This window comes from Stenella coeruleoalba (genome assembly GCF_951394435.1).
Source record: "Stenella coeruleoalba genome assembly, chromosome: 8".
NCBI lineage: Eukaryota > Metazoa > Chordata > Mammalia > Artiodactyla > Delphinidae > Stenella > Stenella coeruleoalba.
The window spans coordinates 83,501,107-83,522,863 of record NC_137154.1 but is presented as its reverse complement, the minus strand read 5'-3'; the positions used below and the strand labels follow the sequence as shown (position 1 = coordinate 83,522,863).

The following is a 21,757-nucleotide window of genomic DNA, read 5'->3' as shown; positions in this document are numbered from 1 at the left end:
GCGGGCTCTAGAGCGCAGGCTCAGTAGTTGTGGTGAAAGGGCTTAGTTGCTCTGCAGCATGTGGGATCTTCCCGGACCAGGTCTCGAACCCATGTCCCCTGCATTGGCAGGCGGATTCTTAACCACTGCACCACAAGGGAAGCCCCACAAATATGATCTTTTAACTCCTTTATTTAAATAGCAAAACTTAAGAATTGTCAGTTAAACCTAATTATTCTCTGTTAGCCAAAGCTATGGTGTCATTATTGGGTATTTCTAGTTCTTTCATAGTTTGTTCCAGTCCAGTGCAATCAGGGATTATGTTTTACCTACATATATGCCATAGTTACCCAGTTAACATACCTTATGTCAAGCTTCCAGGAGGCACAGAGGTCAAATTATCATGCAGAAGGGAAAACATTTTGGTTTGTTCTTTTTTTTTTAACATCTTTATTGGGGTATAATTGCTTTACAATGGTGTGTTAGTTTCTGCTTTATAACAAAGTGAATCAGTTATACATATACGTATGTTCCCATATCTCCTGCGTCTCCCTCCCTATCCCACCCCTCTAGGTGGTCACAAAGCACTGAGCTGATCTCCCTGTGCTATGCAGCTGCTTCCCACTAGCTATCTATTTTACATTTGGTAGCATATATATGTCCATGCCACTCTCTCGCTTTGTCCCAGCTTACCCTTCCCCCTCCCCATATCCTCAAGTCCATTCTCTAGTAGGTCTGTGTCTTTATTCCCGTCTTACCCCTAGGTTCTTCATGACCTTTTTTTTTTTTTTCTTAGATTCCATGTATATGTGTTAGCATACAGTATTTTTCTCTCTCTCTTTTTTTTTTTTTTTTTTTGTGGTACGCGGGCCTCTCACTGTTGTGGCCTCTCCCGTTGCGGAGCACAGGCTCCGGACACGCAGGCTCAGCAGCCATGGCTCACGGGCCTAGCCGCTCCACGGCATGTGGGATCTTCCCGGACCAGGGCACAAACCCGTGTCCCCTGCATCAGCAGGCGGACTCATCCACTGCGCCACCAGGGAAGCCCTCTTTCTGACTTACTTCACTCTGTATGACAGACTCTAGGTCCATCCACCTCACTACAAATAACTCAATTTCGTTTCTTTTTATGGCTGAGAAATATTCCATTGTATATATGTGCCACATCTTCTTTATCCATTCATCTGTTGATGGACACTTAGGTTGCTTCCATGTCCTGGCTATTGTAAATAGAGCTGCAATGAACATTTTGGTACATGACTCTTTTTGGATTATGGTTTATTCTTAATACTGTACTCTCAGCATGCATTGCTTTGTAGTAGTAATGCTTTAGACTACCTAAAGAAAAAACTCTTTCTGTGAACGATGGCTGTGCAGGCAATTATATATCTTGTTACTATATGTTAGTGATGCTAATCTTCAGCATTAAGCTTTCAAAACAGTAGTCATCAAAAATCAGGCGAGAGAGAGTCATGGACATATACACACTAACAAACGTAGTAAGGTAGATAGCTAGTGGGAAGCAGCCGCATGGCACAGGGATATTGGCTCGGTGCTCTGTGACAGCCTGGAGGGGTGGGATAGGGAGGGTGGGAGGGAGGGAGACGCAAGAGGGAAGAGATATGGGAACATATGTATATGTATAACTGATTCACTTTGTTATAAAGCAGAAACTAACACACCATTGTAAAGTAATTATACCCCAATAAAGATGTTAAAAAAAAAAAAATCAGTCTTAGATGAGACACTGATTATTTTGTTGTGGAATTTCTGAATAAGATTATAATTGTTCACTATAGATGAATTTGTAAGGTTCATGATATGGGAAGAAAGAATTGCAGGGTGAAAAATAGTTTTATTTCTGATATACATTCTAGGACTTTACATCACAATTTGAAGTTTAACACATACTAATAAATTTTAACATCTAGATGGAATAGATGATTTTCTTATTTTATGTTTAAAGAGTAAGGTAATTTATTTTCAACATTTGTATTTATATAAGAAAACTCTTTAAAATTAAGGTGAAAATTTAGATATAGCTTTTTAAATGATGGAGAGTATAGATAGTTTTTCAAAATTCTATTAGAAAAAAATTAAGACCCCTGCTGGGGACCGCAGACAGTCACAGAAGCCATGGTCAGATTTCCACCAGCCTGGCCAGTGATTGACATTTATACATCTCCACACTAGAAAGGGTAGGTTGGCAGGTATCTCAAACATTTCACTAGCTACTCCAAATCCTGTGTACAAGTTCCATACACTGAAAGAACAATCCGTATAAAACTTTGTTCATCTAGATTATAAGAAACCAATATATTTTCTATCTGGGAAGCTAGCATTTTCTTACAGTATTAAAAGCCTTCACTCTTACCTTTAGAACTCAAACCTTGACACAGCTTTAAAGTACCTTGAGAAAGAGCAGTTGTGCGGATCTCTGAAAAACTATATTATTATACATACACCACACTTCAAATATATCTTATACTCAATGAAAGAACAAAGTGCATAGTACTTATTTCTTACGTTAGGAAACAATTGGCTGCATTCTCCTTCTATGAAAATCATGTTTACCTATGCCCAGTGAAAGGATTCTGCTTTCAATTGGAGAGAGCACAGTAAGTGGAGATCAACATCCTTTAAGAATAATAAGTGCTGGATACACATAGGCAAACCACAAGGTATAAAATTGTTAGAAAAACTTTGTGCTTGGTAGCTTGGTAACAAGATCTTCTGGTTACTCTAAGGAACTCTTCATTGTCAGGTGGTTGAAGAAGCCTTGATCCCATTATCTTCACCTTGATCCCATTATCTTCTCCATGAGCTACTGCATATAGGAAGATTCAAGGTAGCCTATACAAACAAAAGAGTTCCTAGTCTAGGAAATCAAACACTGCCTGCTTCAGCCACCTGGGTTGAGTTCCATCCCCTTTGCCTCAAAGTTCTTTCATCTACCTAGTGAGAAACATATACATTTACAGAATGAGAAACAAGACTCTCTGTAGAGTGCAAAAGCCTCCCGCCCTCAGTTTCTTTGGCCATGGAAGAGAGCTCCACCGCAGCTTGCAAGGACAGGTGGGAAAACTAGCTTTGCAGGTCTCCCAAACATTTCAGCAGCTGCTCCAAATCCCGGATACAAGTTCCACACCCTCCATGAACAATCTGTATGAAACCTACTCCTACTAGCGTGTAAGAAAAGCTTCCATTTTCTCTAAGGGAAACGCCTTTCCTGCGGTGTGAGAGGACTTCACTCCCATTGGTTTTTAGAACAATGCATTCTGGGTGGGCTTGATGGTTCCTATAGGAGAAGCAGTAGGACAGATCTCTTCAATAGTTCATTTCCTGCATCCACACGTCAAGTGTATCTTATGCTCCAAGAACGAATATGGTGCAGCACTCCTTTCTTATGGTAAGAAACAACTTTCCGACATTTCTTATAGAAGCCTAGTGCATGATGACGCTGCCTGAAAGTCTTTTCCTTTCAATCCCATTGACACCATGTACCTTGAAGTGCAACGTGATGTAAGAGACACCAAGACTTGATTTACAAGTTTATGGAACCACGTTAAGTGAGACATGATCTAAGAAACACAAATACTAGATTCACAAGTGTTAGGATGAAATGCACATGTTACCCTAAAAAACAACTTCCCTAGAGAAAGAACACGGTCACACCCACAAAAATATTTCTTCTTTGTGCTTGGTTTAAAAAAAAAATCTTGTGGGACTATGGGAGACTCTGGGTTGTATGAGGGTTGAAGAGGCCTGTGGCCTCTTCAGTGGGTCAGTAAGGCATTTTCAGGAGGTGAGACACCAAGTATCTTAATGGAACACTGAAGTTACACATCTGTGAACTAAGGGACTACATTCCTCAGCTGCTTGGGTTAAGGTCCTTATCCTGAAACAAGTGTGCCCCATGAATTCTTTCCTTGGAACACGTGAGACATACCATACCATGCAATTCCGAACACAAGGAAACCAGCATTTCCTGGTCGTTTAACAGGTTAGCATTTCTACTAGGCCGTTGGACAAGGAGCTCCAGGCAGCTCCCAGTGAAAGTTTAGAAAGGTAGTGTTGCAGGTCTACTGCCGTTAGCCCACTACTCCAGGTTCTGTCTGTAAAGTGCATTCAGTGAGGAGCCATAAACTCTACAACTTCACGCATATTGCTCATAAGGAACACGCACACTTTCTCTGCGGTATAGAAATCTTTTCCTGCACTCTGAAAGTCTTGGACTCCTATTCCTTATTAGAAAACCGAGTTTGGCACAGCATTCAAAGGACCCCTTCCATAAACGCCATACATCTCTCTAAAAGAATATAATTCATGTGTCCCCCTTCATCTACATCTTACCCTTCAAAAAACGCACAAGAGTTCTGGCTTGATAGTAAGAAACAATGGGCTTCCTTCTCCTTCTATAAATATCCCCGTTTCCGTGGGCCTCGTGAAAGGCTCTGGCTTTCAACGGTATAGAGCATACCGACGGGTGTGGAACATCGCTAAACAATGAGAAATGCGAGATACACAACAACTTGCTTCTGAGAAACACATATGTTTGCGGGACGAAAAAGAAGCCTTTTGTAGAGCCTGAAAGCCTCCACTGCTGAACTTCTTTAGCTCTGGAACAGAGAACTTACCGCAGCTTACAAGGACAGGTAGGAAAACTAGGTTTGCAGGTCTCCCAAGCATTTCAGCGCCTGTCCAAATTGCGAGTACAAGTTCCACAGCCTGCATAAACAGCCTGCATAAAACCTAGTTTTACTAGAGTGTACAAAATGCTTCCATTTTCTCTAAGGGAAACAAGGCCTTTCCTGCGGTGTGAAAAGTCTTTACTCCCATTGCTTTGGGGAACAATGTGCTCTGAGCAGGCTTGACGGTTCCTACAGGAGAAGAAGTAGGACAGATGTCTGCCCTGGTATATTTGCTGCAGCCACACCTCGAGTGTGTATTATGCTCCATGAACCAACACGGTTCGCAATACTCCTTTCTGATGGTAAGAAACAACAGCCAACATTTCTTATAGGAGACTCGTGCATGATGAGGCTGCCTGAAAGTCTTTTCCTTTCAATCCTATTGACACCACGTAGCTTTAATGCCACGTGATGTAAGTGACACAATGACTGCGTTTACAAGTTTATAAAACCACATTCATTGCGACTTGAGCTAAGAAACACAAATGCTACATTGACAAGTGTTAGGATGAAATGCCTATATTCCCTGCCCCCCCCGCCCCCCACACACACACACAAAATAACTTCCCTAGAGAAAGAACCCGGTCACGTTCCCAAAAATATTTCTGCTGTGTGCTTGGTTTAAAAAAAAGAAAATCTCCTGGGGACTATGGGAGACCCTATGCTGTATGCGGATTGAAGAGACTTATAGCCACTTCAGTGGGTCATTGAGGCACTTCTGGGAGGTGAGACGCCAGGTCTCCTAATGAAACCCTAATGAAACTGCATCCACACTTCGAGTGTGTCTTACATTCCATGAACCCTAATGAAACCGTAATGAAACTGCATCCGCACTTCGAGTGTGTCTTACATTCCATGAACCAACATGGTGCGCAGTACTTTCTGATGGTAAGAAACCAAAGCCGACATTTCTTATAGGAGACTCGTGCACGATGAGGCCACATGAAAGTCTTTTCTTTTCAATACCCTGGACACCACGTAGCTTCAAAGTCATGTGATGTAAGCGACACAATGATTGCATTTAAAAGTTTATGGAGGGCTTCCCTGGTGGCGCAGTGATTGAGAGTCCGCCTGCCGATGCAGGGGACACGGGTTTGTGCCCCGGTCTGGGAAGATCCCACATGCCACAGAGTGGTTGGGCCTGTGAGCCATGGCCACTGAGCCTGTGTATCCAGAGCCTGTGCTCCGCAACGGGAGAGGCCACAACAGTGAGAGGCCTGCGTACTGGAAAAAAGAAAAAAAACGTTTATGGAACCACGTTCAGTACAGCATGAGCTCGAAAAACAAATGCTAGATTGACAAGTGTTAGGATGAAACGTCTATGTTCTGCTCCCCTAAAATAACTTCCCTAGAGAAAGAACACACTGACATCCCCACACACATTTCTACTGTGTTCTTGGTTAAAAAAAAAAGGAAATCTCCACGTACAGACTCTACTCTGTACGTGGGTTGAAGAGGCTTACAGCCACTTTGGTGGGTCAGTGAGGAACTTCTGGGAGGTGAGATGCCAATTCACCTAATGGAACCCTAGTGTTACACTTCTGGGACCTAAGGCATGACATTCCTCAGCCACTTGGGTTAAGGTCCTTCTCCAAAAACAACAGTGTGTCCAGCGAGTTCTTTTCCTGGAGCTTGTGAGACATAACATAGCATGCAGTACCAAAGAGAAGGAAATCCGCCTTTCCCCATGGTTTGAGGTTAGCATTGCTACTAGGCCGTTGAACACGGAGCTCTAGTCAGCTCCCAGTGAAACTTTAGAAGGATAGTGTTGCAGGTCTCTCTGCCGTTAGCCCGCTTCTCCAGTGTTAAGATCAGGAACAAGAAAATGTTGCCCACTCTTACCACTATTATTCAACAAAGTTTTGGAAGTTTTAGCCACAGCAATCAGAGAAGAAAATGAAATAAAAGGAATCCAAATTGGAAAAGAATAAGTAAAACTGTCACTATTTGCAGATGACATGATACTATACATAGAGAATCCTAAAGACTCTACCAAAAAACTACTAGAGCTAATCAGTGAATTTGGTAAAGTAGGAGGATACAAAATGCACAAAAATCTCTTGTGTTCCTATACACTACTGATGAAAAATCTGAAAGAGAAATTAAGGAAACACTCCCATTTATCATTGCAAAAAAAAAAAAAAAAACCTAGGAATAAACCTACCGAAGGGGACAGAAGACCTGTATGCAGAAAACTGTAAGACACAGATGGAAGTAGTTAAAGATGATACAGATAGATATATACCACATTCTTGAATTGGAAGAATAACACTGTGAAAATGACTATACTACCCAAAGCAATCTACAGATAAAATTCAATCCCTATCAAAAAAACAAAGGCATTTTTCACAGAACTAGAACAAAAGATTTCACAATTTGTATGGAAAGAAAAAAGACTCCGAATAGCCAAACAATCCTGAGAAAGACACAGATGGAGGAATCAGGTTGCCAGACTTCAGACTATACTACAAAGCTACAGTACTCAAGACAGTATGGTACTGGCACAAAAACAGAAATATACAACAATGGAACAGGATAGAAAGCCCAGAGATAAACCCATTTACATATGGTCACCTTAACTTTGATAAAGGAGGCAAGAATATACAAGGGAGAAAAGAGAGCCTCTTCAATAAGTGGAGCATGGAAAACTTTACAGCTACATGGAAAAGAATGATACTAGAACACTCCCTAACATTGTACACAAAAATAAACTCAAAATGGATTAAACGTCTAAATGTAAGGCAAGACACTATAAAACACTTAGAGGAAAACATAGGCAGAACACTGTGACATAAATCACAGCAAGATCCTTTCTGACCCACCTCCTAGAGAAATGGAAATAAAAACAAAAATAAACAAATGGGACCTAATGAAACATAAAAGCTTTTGTACAGCAAAGGAAACCATAAACAAGACCAAAAGACAACCCTCAGAATGGGAGAAAATATTTGCAAATGAACGAACTGACAAAGATTAATCTCCAAAATATAAAAGGAGCACATGCAGCTCAATATCAAAAAGCAAGCAACCCAATCCAAAAATGGACAGAACACCTAAACAGACATTTCTCCAAAGAAGATATATGGATTGCCCACAAACACATAAAAGAATGCTCAACATCACTAATCATTAGAGAAATGCAAATGAAAACTACAATGAGGGGCTTCCCTGGTGGCGCACTGGTTGAGAGTCTGCCTGCCAATGCAGGGGACACGGGTTCGTGCCCCAGTCCAGGAAGATCCCACATGCCGTGGAGCAGCTAGGCCCGTGAGCCATGGCCACTGAGCCTGTGTGTCTGGAGCCTGTGCTCCGCAACGGGAGAGGCCACAGCAGTGAGAGTAACGCGTACCACAAAAAAAAAAAAAAATTACAATGAGGTATTACCTCACACAAGTCAGAATGGCCATCATGAGAAAATCTACAAACAGTAAATGCTGGAGAGGGTGTGGAGAAAAGGGAACCCTCTTACACTGTTGGTGGGAATGTAAATTGATATGGAGCCACTATGGAGAACAGTATGGAGGTTCCTTAAAAAACAAAAGTAGAACAACCATACCACCCAGCAATCCCACTACTGGGCATATACCCTGAGAAACCATAATTTAAAAAGAGTCATGTAGCACAATGTTCATTGCAGCTCTATTTACAATACCCAGGATATGGAAGCAACCTAAGTGTCCATCAACAGATGAATGGATAAAGATGTGGCATATATGTACAATGGAATATTACTCAGCCATACAAAGAAAGAAAATTCAGTTATTTTAGTGAGGTGGATGACCTAGAGTCTATCATTCAGAGTGAAGTAAATCAGAAAGAGAAAAACAAATACCGTATGCTAACACATATACGTGGAATCTAGAAAAAAAGAAGAAAATATGGTTAAGAAGAACCTAGGGGCAGAACAGGAATAAAGACGCAAATGGAGAGAATGGACTTGAGGACAAGGGGAGAGGGAAGGGTAAGGTGGAACGAAGTGAGAGAGTGGAATGGACTTTCATATACTACCAAGGGTAAAATAGGTAGCCTAGTGGGAAGCAACCACATAGTACAGGGACATCAGCTCAGTGTTTTGAGACCACATAGGGGGTGGGATAAGGAGGGTGGGAAGGAGATGCACGAGGGAGGAGATATCGGGATATATGTATATGTATGTGCTTCACTTTGTTATATAGCAGATTTATACTGCAATAATGATGTTAAAAAATAAAAATGGTCAAACAGCTGCTATAATGATGAAAAAAAAAAGATCATGTTGCAGGTCTCCCTGCCATTGGCTCGTGCTCAGCTTCCAACTGTAAGGTGCCATTAACTCTACAATTTCCCGCACCTTGTTATTTAGGAACAGAACCTTCCCTCAGCGACTGAGAAGCCTTTTCTTACAGCCTGCCAGGCTTGGACTCCTACCCCTTTTCAGAACACCGAGTTTGGCATAGCGTTCAAATGACCCCTTCCCTCAATGCCGTACACGTGTTAAAGAATATACTCCGTGTGTCCCCATTCATTCCGTCTTACTTCCTATGAAACACAAAGGAGCTGCAGCTTGATGGGAGGAAACAATGGCCTCCTTCTCCTTCTATGGATATCCCGTTGCCAAAGGCCCCGTGAAAGGCTCTTGCATTCAAGGGTGTAGATCATATCGACAGGCGCCAAACACCGCTAAATGAGGAGAAATAAGACATACAGAACATGCTCCTGAGAAACACGTACATTTAACTGCACGAAAAGCATGCCTCTTCGTGGAGTCCGAAATCCTCCCCAGCTCAGCTTTTTTTGCCATGGGGCAGAGTGGTAACTGCTGCTTCCATGGCCAGCTAGGAAAGGTAGGTTTGCAGGTCTCGCCTGCCTTTCAGCGCCCGTCCAAACTGCGTGGACAATATCCACAGCCTGCCCGAACATCCTGCACAAAACCGAGTTTTACAAGAGTGTAGGAAATGCTTCCAAGTTCTCTCAGGGTAAAGAGGCCATTGCTCTGGCTGGTCGGCCTTCACTCCCACTCTTTTGGAGCACAGTGCCCTCTGGGCAGTGTTGATAGTTATGGTAGGAGAAGCAGTTGAACAGATGTCTGCCCCGGTATACTTAACTGCATCCACACTTCGAGTGTATCTCACACTCCAGGAACCAACACGGTGCACAGAACTCCTCTGTGGTGGTAAGAAACAAGAGGCAACAGTTCTTCTCGAGACTCATGCGTGATGAGGCCTCCTGAAATTTTGTTCCTTCCAATCCCGTTGACACCCCGTAGATTGATTGCCACGTGATGGAGCGACACAATGACTGCTTTTACAAGTGCATGGAACAATGCTCAGTGGGACGTGAGTGTAAGAAACTCTAGTGTTACACTGACAGGGTTAGGATGAAACGCCTCTGACCCCCTCCAAAAAGGAACTTTCCAAGAGACAGCACACGGTCACATCCCCAAGAACATCTCCGCCCGTGTGCTCGGATAAATTAAAGGAAATCTGGCAACTCTGGGAGACTCTGAGGTGTACGTGCCTTGAAAATGCTTATAGCCACCCTGGGGGTCAGTGTGGCACTTCTGGACAGTGAGACACCGGGTCTCCTCATGGAACCCTAGGGTTACGTTGCTGGGACTTAAGGCCCAACATTAATCATCTGCTTGGGTTATGGTGGTCCCTGTCCAGAAGCAACAGTTGCCAAAGATTTCATTTCTTTGAGCTCGTGAGACAGCATAGCATGTAATACCACAGAGGAGACCTGCCTCTCTCCGGGTTTGCAGAGGTTAGCTTTTCTACTAGGGCGGTGAGCACAGAGATCCAGTCAATGCCCAGTGAGAGTTTAGAAGGTTATTGTTGCAGGTCTCTCTGTGCTTAGGCCACTGTTCAGCTGCAGTCTGTAAAGTGCATTCAGGGAACAACCAGAATCTCTAACACGCCCCGCATCTCGTTGGGAAGGCAGGAACAGCACATTCTCTCCTCGGTGAAGACGTCTTTTCTTGCAGACTGCCAGGGAGAACGGAACAGGGAAACAGGGACAGGGAGAGGGAGAGGGAGAGAGGGAGAGAAGGAGGAGAGAGGGAGAAGAAGGGAGGAAGAGACCTCTTTCCCTCTCCCTCTCTCCCTCTCTCTCTCTCCCTCTCCCTCGCTCTCTCCCTCTCTCTCTCCCTCTTCCTCCCTCTCCCTCTCCCTCCCTCTCTCCCTCTCCCTCTCTCCCTCTGCCTTACCTCTGCCTCTCCCTCCATCTCTCCCTCTCTGGGAGGGAGTGAGGGAGATGGAGAGACGGAGGGAGAAGGAGAGTTGGGGCGAGAGGGAGAGGGAGGAGAGGGAGGGAGGGAGAGGGAGAGAGGGAGAGAGGGAGGGAGAGAGGAAGGGAGGGAGAGAAGTCTTTCGCTCCCTCCCTCTATCACTCTCTCCCTCTCCACCCTCTCTCTCTCTCTCCCCCCTCCCTCTCCATCTCTCTCTCTCTCTCTCCCTCCACCTCCTTCCCTCTCCAGAGAGGGAAGGAGGTGGAGGGAGAGGGAGAGGGAAAGAGGTAGAGCCAGAGCGTGCGGACAGGGACAGAGGAAGGGAGAGAGGGAGAGGGAGAGAGGGAGAGGGAAAGGGGGAGAGGGAGAGGGGGAGGGAAAGAGGGAGAGAGAGAGAGGGACAGGGAAAGAGCGACAGGGAGAGAGGGAGGGAGAGAGGCAGAGGGAGAGATGGAGGGAGAGGGAGAGTGAGAGGCAGCGAGGTAGAGGGAGAGAGGGAGAAAGGGAGAGAGAGAGAGAGGGAGAGAGGTAGAAATGCTGAGGAAGGGGGCTCCCTCCCCCTCCCACTCCCATCCTCTCCCTACTGCTTTCTCTTTTTTCTGCTTCAACAAACACCAGGTGCCTTTTAGATCAGTCCTGAAGTCAACGTTGATGCTTGGACAGCCTGACCTCCCTGCTGACTTCCAGCCCAGGACCACTGCTGGGAGATGAAGTCTGCGGGGCCCTGGGCGGTGGGCTGCACAGGCACCTCCTCTGATGCCCAATCTCTCCTCGTTTATGAGGCAGCCCACACTCCCCTCCCTGACTCCCCAAGATTTGGGGCCTTTTTAGTATGTGTCGATAATGCCATGACCTACTATTTAACTCTTCCACGAGGACCCATCTCCCAAGATGCAGTGGTTTTCAGCCTTGGCTGCACTAGAGAACCCCCAGGGAAGGGAGAGACGCCTCTCCCTCCCTCTCTCTCCCTCTCCCTCTGTACTTCTGTCTACCTCTCTCTCTCGCCTTCTCCCTCTGGGGTGATGTCCGATGAGCTCAGAGTCGCAGATGGCCCCCCATCCCCTCTCTGTGGCTTGCATGGGGGATGGGCCTTCTCACTGTGGCCCGGGCACGGCCTTGACATTCAGACATTGGGTCCTGCATGGACACTTGTGTTTGTTCCATAGCGCATGTGGCTGCAGTCCGTGCTTCTGTAGATGGGGGCTGTGCATGAGCCCTTCATCTTCGCCACAGACACCACTGGTGCTCGCTCGGCCTCGCGGGTGATGCGGGGGGCACAGGCGACAGTCTTGTGTCCCCACCTTCTTGGGCTACAGACAGGCCATGCTCGTTCTGTGGTGACCGGGGGGCCCCAGGAGAAACCCACCGCAGACCGGAGAGGTGGCCCCAGAGAAGGTGGCGTACGCCTGGGGCCGGGCTGCCTGCAGCACGATGGGAGCTACAGATCGCCATTGTGGCTATGGTGGCCAACTTCAAAAAGCCTACGCCCAACACGCCCTCCCTGCTGCAGCATGATGAGTGGGAGACCTACTTCCATGACTTTGGGCGCGGGATGCACCAGCTCCGCTCCCAGGCGCACGGCTGCAGGCAGGGGGTGGGGAGGTACCAGGAGCACATGGGCCTCAGGCAGGCCCTCGCCATGGGATTCTTTCCCTGATGTCACCCCGCACGTGGCGACGCCCTCGGTGTCAGTTTCCATCATCAAACCCCAGGCACTGGGCGCGAAAACAACGAATATGGATGCCTTCGAGGCTCTAGAGGCTGGAAGACCCAGATCAAGGAGTCAGGGCTGGTTCCCTGCATGTTAAGTACATGTACTCAGGAGTTGCCTTAGAAAATACAAAAGAAAAGAAAAGAACGTGGCCTGCAAGTCTGCTGACAGCTGGTTATGAGAACCAGAGGGAAGGCTCTGGCGCCAGGGGCGCTGTGCTGGGTGAGGCCCTGGGGTGGGTGCCAGACTCCGAGGAGGCTCAGCAAGTCCCACTCACTTACCCAAGTCGGGGGCTGCCAGCTAAGAGTCTGGGCTCAGGATCCAATGCTCGTTCAGTCTTCCTGCGGTCAGCCCTTCGTCCTGAGAGTGATGCTCGCACAGGCTGCAACGCGAAGCATGGGAACAGTTTATTGAGCTGTGCAGCCGTCACTACTACCATGCTTTGGACCATTTCGATCAACCCCAAAATGTCCCTCACGCCCTTAGCTATCACTCCGTCCCCTCGCCAGCTCCTGATATCCAGGAACTGACTCTCTGACTATGTGGATCTACCTGTTCTGGACGTTTCTCCTCAGTGGTGTCACACCCTGTGTGTCCTTCTGTGTCTGAATGCTCTTGCTGAGCATCGTGTTCTCAGGATGCATCCATGTGGCAGTGAGTGTCAGGGCTTCACCACTTTGTGTGCTGAGGGACTGAGAAAAGAAAAAAGAAAAGAAAGGAACATTGCATGAAGTCTGGTGACAGCCGGTGATGAGAACCAGAAGGAAGGCTCTGGGGTCAGGGGCACCATACCCTGTGAGGCCCTGGGGCTGCTGCCAGGCTCCATGGAGGCTCAGGAATTCCCAGTTACTTCCCCAAGTGGGGGGCTGCCAACTTACCGTCTGGGCCAAGGACCCACTGCTCGTTCAGTCTTCCTGCGGTCAGCCCTTAGTCCTGAGAGCGATGCTCTCACAGGCTACACCGGGGAGCATGGGGACAGTTTACTGAGCAGTGCAGCCCTCCTTACTGTCATGCTTTGGACCACTTCCATGGTCCCGAAAATGTCCCTCACGCCCTTAGCTATCACTCCATCCCCTCGGCAGCCCCTGACAACCAGGAAACCACTATCTGACTCTGTGGATCTACCTGTTCTGGACGTTTCTCCTCAGTGGGGTCACACCCTGCGTATCCTTCTGTGTCTGACTTCTCTCGCGTAGTGTAGTGGCCTCAGGGTGCATCCACGTGGCAGGGAGTGTCATGGCTTCAACCCTTTGTGGGGCCTAGTGACGTAAAGAAGACAAGAGACAAGAAAGGAACGTTGCATGCAAGTCTGGTGACAGCCGGTGATGAGAAAACGAGGGGAGGCTAGGAGGCTGGGGGCGCCATGCCCTGTGAGGCCCTGGGGGTAATGCCAGTCTCTGTGGAGCTTCAGCAACTCCCAGTCGCTACCCTAAGTGGGGGTCTGCCAACTGCATGTGTGGGCATAGGACCCACTGCTCGTTCAGTTTTCCTGTGGTCAGCCCTTGGTCTTGAGAGAGATGCTCTCACAGGCTGCAGTAGTGAGCATGGGGACAGTTCAGTAAGCTGTGTAGCCGTCCCTACTACCGTGCTTTGGACCACTACCATCACACCAAAAGTGTCCCTCACATCCTAAGCTACCAGTCCGTCCCCTCGCCAGCCATGAAAACCAGGAACCCAAGCTCTGACTATGTGGATATACCTGTTCAGGACGTTTCTCCTCAATGGTGTCACACCTTGTGTGTCCTTCTGTGTATGACTTCCCTCGGTGAGGATCGTGTCCTCAGTGTGCATCCATGGGGCAGCGAGTGTCAGGGCTTCACCCCTTTGCGTGCTGAGGGACAGAGAAAAGAAAAAGAAAAGAAAGGAAAATTGCATGCAAGTCTGGTGACAGCCGGTGATTACAACCATAGGGAAGGCTCTGGGGGCAGGGACGACATGCCCTGTGAGGCCCTGGGGCTGCTGCCAGTCTCCGTGAAGGCTCAGAACCTCCCAGTCACTTCCTCGAGTTAGGGGCTACAAACTGTGCGTCTCGGCCCAGGACCCACTGCTCGTTCAGTCTTCCTGCAGACAGCGCTTCTGCCTGAGAGCCATGCTCTCACAGGCTGCACCGGAGCACGGGGGACACTTTACTGAGCTGTGCAGCCGTCCCTACTGCCATGCTTTGGACCACTTTCATCACCCGAAACATGTCCCTATTGCACTTAGCTATCACTCCATCCCCTCACCAGGCCCTAACAACTAGGAACCCACTCTCTGACTATGAGGATCTACCACTTCTGGACGTTTCTCCTCAGGGCTGTCACACCCTGTGTGTCCTTAGGTGTCTGACTTATCTCACTGAGCATCGTGTGCTCAGGGTGCCTCCAAGTGGCAGCGAGTGTCAGGGCTTCAATCCTTTGCGTGCTGACGGACGTAAAAAAGATAAAAGAAAACAATGGAACATTGCATGAAAGTCTGGTGAGAGCTGGTGATGAGAACCAAAGGGAAGGCAGTGGGGCCGGAGGCGCCATGCCCTATGAGGCCCTGGGGCTGCTGCAAGTCTCCGTGGAGGATCAGCAACTCCCAATCATTACGCCAAGTGGGGGGCCACCAACTGAGCGTCTGGGCCCAGGAGCCACTGCTCGTTCAATCTTCCTGCAGTCAGCCCTTCATCCTGAGAGTGATGTTCTCAAGTCTACAAAGGGGAGCATGGGGACAGTTTACTGAGCTGTGCAGCCGTCACTACTGCTGTGCTTTGGACCACTTCCATCACCCCCATATGTCCCTCATGCACATAGCTATCACTCCGTCCCCTCGCCAGCCCCTGACCACCAGGAACCCACTTTCTGACTCTGTGGATCTACCAGTTCTGGACGTTTCTCCGCAGTGAGGCCACATCCTGTGTGTCCTTCTGTGTCTGACTTCTTTCGCTGAGCATCGTGTTGTCAGGGTGCATCCACGAGGCAGCGAGTGTCAGGGCTTCACCCTTTTACGTGGCCTAGTTGGGTAAAGAAGACAAGAGGAAAGAAACGAATGTTGCATGCAAATCTAGCCACAGATGGTGATGAGAAACAGAGGGGAGGCTATGGGGATGAGGGCACCGTGCCCTGTTAGGCTCTGGGGCTGCTGCCAGTCTCTGTGGAGGCTCAGCAACTCCCAGTCACTTCCTGAGCGTCTGGGCCCAGGACCCACTGCTCGTTCAGTCTTCCTGCAGTCAGGCCTACCTCCTGAGAGCGATGTTGTCACAGGCTACAATAGGCAACCTGGGGACAGTTTACTGAGCTGTGCAGCCATCCCCACTGCTGTGCTTTGGACCCCTTCCATCACCCCAAAAATGTCCCTCAGACCGTTACCTATCACTCCGTCGCCTCGCTAGCCCCCGACAACCAGGAACCCAATCTCTGACTATGTGGATCTACCTGTTCTGGACGTTTGTCCTCAGTGGTGTCACACCCTGTGAGTCCTTCTGTGTTTGACTTCTCTTCCGTAGGGTAGAGGTCTCAGGGTGAATCCAATATCAGCGAGTTTCAGGGCTTCACTCCTTTGCGTGGCCTAGTGAGGTAAAGAAGACAAGATAAAAGAAAGGAACGTTGCATGCAAGTCTAGTGACAGCCGGTGATGAGGAACAGAGGGGAGGCTCTGGGGCTGGGGGTGCCGTGCCTCGTGAGGCCCTGGGGCTCCTGCCAGTCTCCTTGAAGGCTCAGCAAGTAACAGTGACTTCCCCACGTGGGGTGCACCAGCCGAGCATCTTGGCTGAGAACCCACTGCTCGTTTAGTCTTCCTGCACTCAGTCCTTGGTCCTGAGGGCGATGCTCTCAGAGGCTGCACCGGTGCATGAGGGACAGTTTACTAAGCTCTGCAGCCATCACCACTGCCATGTTTTTCACCATTTCCTTCTCTCGAAAAATGTCCCTCACGTCCTTAGTTATCACTCCTTCCCCTCGCTAGCACCTATCAGGAACCCACTCTCTAACTATGTGGATCTACCTCTTCTGAACGTTTCTGCTCAGTGGGGTCACACCCTGTGTGTCCTTCTGTGTCTGACTTCTCTCGCTGAGCATCGTGCTCTCAGGATGCATCCATGTGGCAGTGCGCGTCAGGGCTTCACCCCTTTGCATGGCCTAGTGACGTAAAGAAAACAAGAGAAAAGAAAGGAACGTTGCATGCAAGTCTGGTGACAGGCGGTGATAAGAAACAGAGGGGAGGCTTTGGGGCCGGGGGCCCCGTGCCCTGTGGCCCTGGGGCTGCAGTGAGTCTCCGTAGAGGCTCAGCAACTCCCAGTCACTACCCCAAGTGGGGACCCGCCAATTGAGAGTCTGGGCACAGGACCCACTGCTCGTTCACTCTTCCTGCAGTCAGCCCTTCGCTCTGACAGCCATGTTCTCACAGGCTACAAAGGGCAGCATGGGGACAGTTTACTGAGCTGTGCAATCGTCCCTACTGCCGTGCTTTGGACCACTTCCATCAGCCCCTAACTGTCCCTCATGCACTTAGCTATCACTCCGTCCCCTCGCTAGCCCCTAACCAACAGGAACCCACTCTCTGACTATGTGGATCTACCTGTTCTGGACGTTTCTCCTCAGTGGGGTCACACACTGTGTGTCCTTCTGTGTCTGACTTCTCCCGCTGAGCATCGTGTTCTCAGGCTGCATCCACCTGACAGCGAGTGTCAGTGCTTCACCCCTTTGCATGGCCTTGTGACGTAAAGAAGACAAGAGAAAAGAAAGGAACGTTGCATGCAAGTGTGGTGACAGCCGGCGATGAGAAACAGAGGGGAGGTTCTGGGGCCGTGGGCGCCATTCCCTGTGAGGCCCTGCGGCTCCTGCCAGTCTCCTTGGAGGCTCAGCAAGTACCAGTGACTTCCTCATGTGGAGTGCGCCAGCTGAGCGTCTTGGCCGAAAACCCACCGCTCGTTCAGTCTTCCTGCGGTCAACCCTTTGTCCTGAGAGCGATGCTCTCACATTCAGCACCAGTGAGAGGGGACAGTTTACTAAGCTCTGCAGCCATCACTACCACCATGTTTTGGACCCTTTCCGTCATCCAAAATACGTCCCTCATGCCCTTAGCTATCACTCCTCCCCCTCGGCAGCCCCTGACAACGAGGGACTTACTCTCTGACTCTGTGGATCTACCTCTTCTGGACGTTTCTCCTCAGTGGTGACACACACTGGGTGCCTTTCTATCTCTGACTTCTCTCGCTGAGCATCGTGTGCTCAGGGTGCATCCACGTGGCAGCGAGTGTCAGGGCTTCATCCCTTTGCGTGCTGAGGGACTAAGAAAAGAAAAAACAAAAGAAAGAAATATTACACGCAACTCTGCTGACAGCAGGGATTATAGGCAGAGGGAAAGGTCTGGGGTGGGGGTGCCGTGCCCTGTGAGGCCCTGGGGCTGCAGTGAGTCTCTGTGGAGGCCCAGCAACTCCCAGTCACTACCCCAAGTGGGGAGCCACCAACTGAGTGTCCGGGCCCAGGACCCACTGCTCGTTCATTCTTCCTGCAGTCACCCTTTGTCCTGAAAGCGATGCTCTCACAGGCTGCAACGGGGAGCATGGGGACACTTTACTGAGCTGTTCAGCCGTCCCTACTGGTGTGCTTTGGACCACTTCCATCACCCCAAAAATGTCCCTCATGCCCTTACCTATCAGTCCGCCCCCTCGGCAGACCCTGACAACCAGGAACCCGCTCTCGGAATCTGTGCATCTACCCGTTCTGGACGTTTCTCCTCAGTGGTGCCACACCCTGTGTGTCCTTCTGTGTCCGACTTCTCTCGCCGAGCATCGTGTGCTCAGGGTGCATCCACATGGCAGCAAGTGTCAGAGCTTCACCCCTTTGCGTGCTGAGGGACTGAGAAAAGAAAAAAGAAAAGAAAGGAATATTGCATGCAACTCTGGTGACAGCCGGTGATGAGAACCAGAGGGAAGGCTCTGGGGCAGGGGGCGCCGTGCCCTGTGAGGCTCTGGGGCTGCTGTCAGTGTTCGTGGAAGCTCAGCAACTCCCAGTCACTGCCCCAAGTGTGGGGCCGCGAACTGAGCGTCTGGCCCAAGGACCCAGTGCTCGTTCAGTCTTCCTGCAGTCAGCCCTTCGTCCTCAGAGCGATGCTGTCACAGGCGGCACCGGGGAGCTTGGGCTCAGTTTACTGAGCTGTTCAGCTGTCACTACTGCTGTGCTTTAATATTTTCTAATTCTACTTGGTTCAGTCTTGGAAAGTTATAACTTTCCAAGAATTTGTCCCTTTCTTCCAGGTTGTCCATTTTGTTGGCATATAGTTGCTTGTAGTCGTCACTTATGATCCTATGTATTTCTGTGGAGTCAGTTGTAATTTCTCCATTTTCATTCCTAATTTTAGTGATTTGAGTTCTCTGCCTTTTTTTCTTCATGAGTCTCTCTAAAGGTTTATCAGTTTTATCTGCTCAGAGAACCAGCTTTTAGTTTTATTGATGTTTGCTGTTGATTACATTTCTATTTCATTTATTTTTGCTCTGATCTTTATGATTTCTTTCCTTCTACTAACTTTGGGTTCTGTTTGTTCTTCTCTCTCTAGTTGCTTTACACGTAATGTTAGATTGTTTATTTGAGATTTTTCTTGTTTCTTGAGGTGAGATTGAATTGCTATAAACCTCCCTCATGGAACTGCTGTTGCTGCATCCCATAGGTTTTGTGTCATTGTTTTTTCATTGTCATTTGTTTCTATGTATTTCTTTTTCATCTTTGATATCTTCAGTGATCTCTTGTTTATTTAGTAGCACACTGTTTAGCCTCCATGTATTTGTGTTTTTTACAGTTTTTTTCCTGTAATTGATTTCTAATCTCATAACATTGTGGTGAGAAAAGATGCTTGATATGATTTCAATTTTCTTTAATTTTCTGAGGCTTGATTTGCGACCCAAGATGTGATCTGCCCTGGAGAATGTTCTGTGTGCACTTGAGAAGAAAGTGTATTCTGCCACTTTCAGGTGGAATGTCCTATAAATATCAATTAAATACATCTGGTTTATTGTGTCATTTAAAGATTGTGTTTCTTTATTTATTTTCTGTTTGGATGATCTGTCCATTGGTGTAAATGTGATGTTAAAGTCCCCCACTATTATTGTGATGCTGTCAATTTCCCCTTTTATGGTTGTTACCATTTGTCTTATGTATTGAGGTGCTCCTATGTTGGATGCATAAATATTTATAATTGTTATATCTTCTTGGATTGATCCCTTGATCATTATGTAGTGTCCTTCTTTGTCTCTTGTAACAGTCTTTATTTTAAAGTCTCTTTTATCTGATACAACTATTGCTACTTCAGCTTTCTTTTGATTTCTGTTCACACAGAATATCTTTTTCCATCCCTTCACTTTCAGTCTGTATGTATCCCTAGGTCTGAAGTGGGTCTCTTGTAAGTGGGTCTCTTGTAGACAGCACATATATGGGTCTTGTTCTTGTATCCATTCAGCCAGTCTGTGTCATTTGGTTGGAACATTTAATCCATTTACATTCAAGGTAATTATCAATATGTATGTTCCTATTACCATTTTCTTAATTGTTTTGGGTTTGTTTTTGTGGGTCTTTTTCTTCCGTTGTGTTTCCTGCCTAGAGAAGTTCCTTTAGCATTTGTTGTAAAGTTGGTTTGGTGGTCCTGAATTCTGTTAGCTTTTGCCTGTCTATAAAGCTTTTGATTTCTCTGTTGAATATGAATGAGATCCTTGCTGGGTAGAGTAATCTTGGTTGTAGTTTTTTCCCTTTCATCACTTTAAGTATGTCCTGCAAGAAGAATCAGCTTCCCTTGTACTTTTTTTTCCCTTGCTGCTTTTATTTTTTTTCTCTGAATTTAATTTTTGTTAGTTTGATTAATATGTGTCTTGGTGTGTTTCTCCTAGGGTTTATCCTGTATGGGACTTTCTGTGCTTCCTGGGCTTGGGTGGCTATTTCCTGTCCCATGTTAGGGAAGTTTTTGACTCTAATCTCTTCGAATATTTTTTCATACCCTTTCTACAGTCAGGTAGTAGTGTTTTCTATAGAAAATCATGCCTTTTCCTTTTATAGAAGACCCAATAAGCAAGAATATTCTTCAATGACAAAGATAACAAAGAAATGTTCTTTTTAATATTAAGATTTGGGGAGAGTAATTTCAAATATTTTACATGCTGTTGGCTCCAGAAAAATGCTTGAAAGTTTATCTTGAACTGCAAGAAAGAAAAACCAGCAGAGAAATAAGCAACAGAGCCAGAATTTTCATCCTGCTCTCTCTCTCATGTGTCTCCATATAACGTAATTATTTCCACATAGCAGATCCAGGGCGAATGAATGGGTTTTTTGTTGGCTGTTTCAACTTGTGTTAGTTTTCTGCACAGTGTTTCATTTCTTTTTAAACCAAAGCAAAGGGTAGATATATTTTCTACTGAGAGTAAAAATAAGAAAGAAAATTTGTGTACCTTATTCTTCAACTTCTATATTTTGTTTTAGTAATGTAGTTATTTAAAAAACAAGATACTTTCTAGAGCTAACATTCTTCTCTAAAAGAGGTTTTAAGAAATTTTGAAGCATGCATGTTCTGGTTTAAAAGCCAATTTCAACACTTCTTTAGGAAATAATATCCTCTCATTTCATGTTTATTTTTCCTATTGAGCACAACATTTTTTTAGAAAAAGTAGAAATTCAAATTGCTGCTAAGGAGGCAATTACACCCAGTTTGAGAAAAAAAGAAAAAACATAAAAATTTATCTTAGGATGTTAATATCAATTTCCTTTTCTCTTCTTTTTGCTGACTAAAAAATTAACTTGGAAAAATAACAAATGCCTAAATTTACTATTTCATTTTATCATCAGAGACAAAAGTGGTTTGAGTTTTACTTAACTTCAAGCTAATTTAGTTTAGTTCTGACTATAATAATAAATTATTTAGGAATGTCAGAATCTTAGAATCTCCTCATTGGAAGACAAGTTAAAGAGTTCAAATACATGTTACTGAGGTGAAAACATAGAAAATAAAGTAAAAGGTTTTCAAATATTTAACATAATTCCCTTCAAGAAATTTTCATGTAAAAACATTCAAATTTACAAAAATTCCCAGGCTTTAAAAACTTATTTTAAAGCATCTCTGTTCTCTTATATATCAATTAGTTATTTTACATAGTTACCTAAATTGAAAATACTAGATATAGCCCCCAATTACAATGAAAAAAAACAAAAGTATTCCAATTTTCAACTT

General features: G+C 46.5%; 1 long non-coding RNA gene across 1 annotated transcript; it reads right to left on the bottom strand.

The window, feature by feature from the left end:
• Nucleotides 1-12,777: 12,777 nt before the first annotated feature.
• LOC307190522 lies at nucleotides 12,778-13,835 on the bottom strand. Its single transcript, XR_013829484.1, has 4 exons — nucleotides 13,712-13,835; nucleotides 13,465-13,541; nucleotides 13,139-13,278; nucleotides 12,778-12,968 (listed from the first exon to the last, which is right to left on the bottom strand). It is a non-coding gene; the product is annotated as an uncharacterized lncRNA (long non-coding RNA).
• Between the last annotated feature and the right edge of the window lie 7,922 nt (nucleotides 13,836-21,757).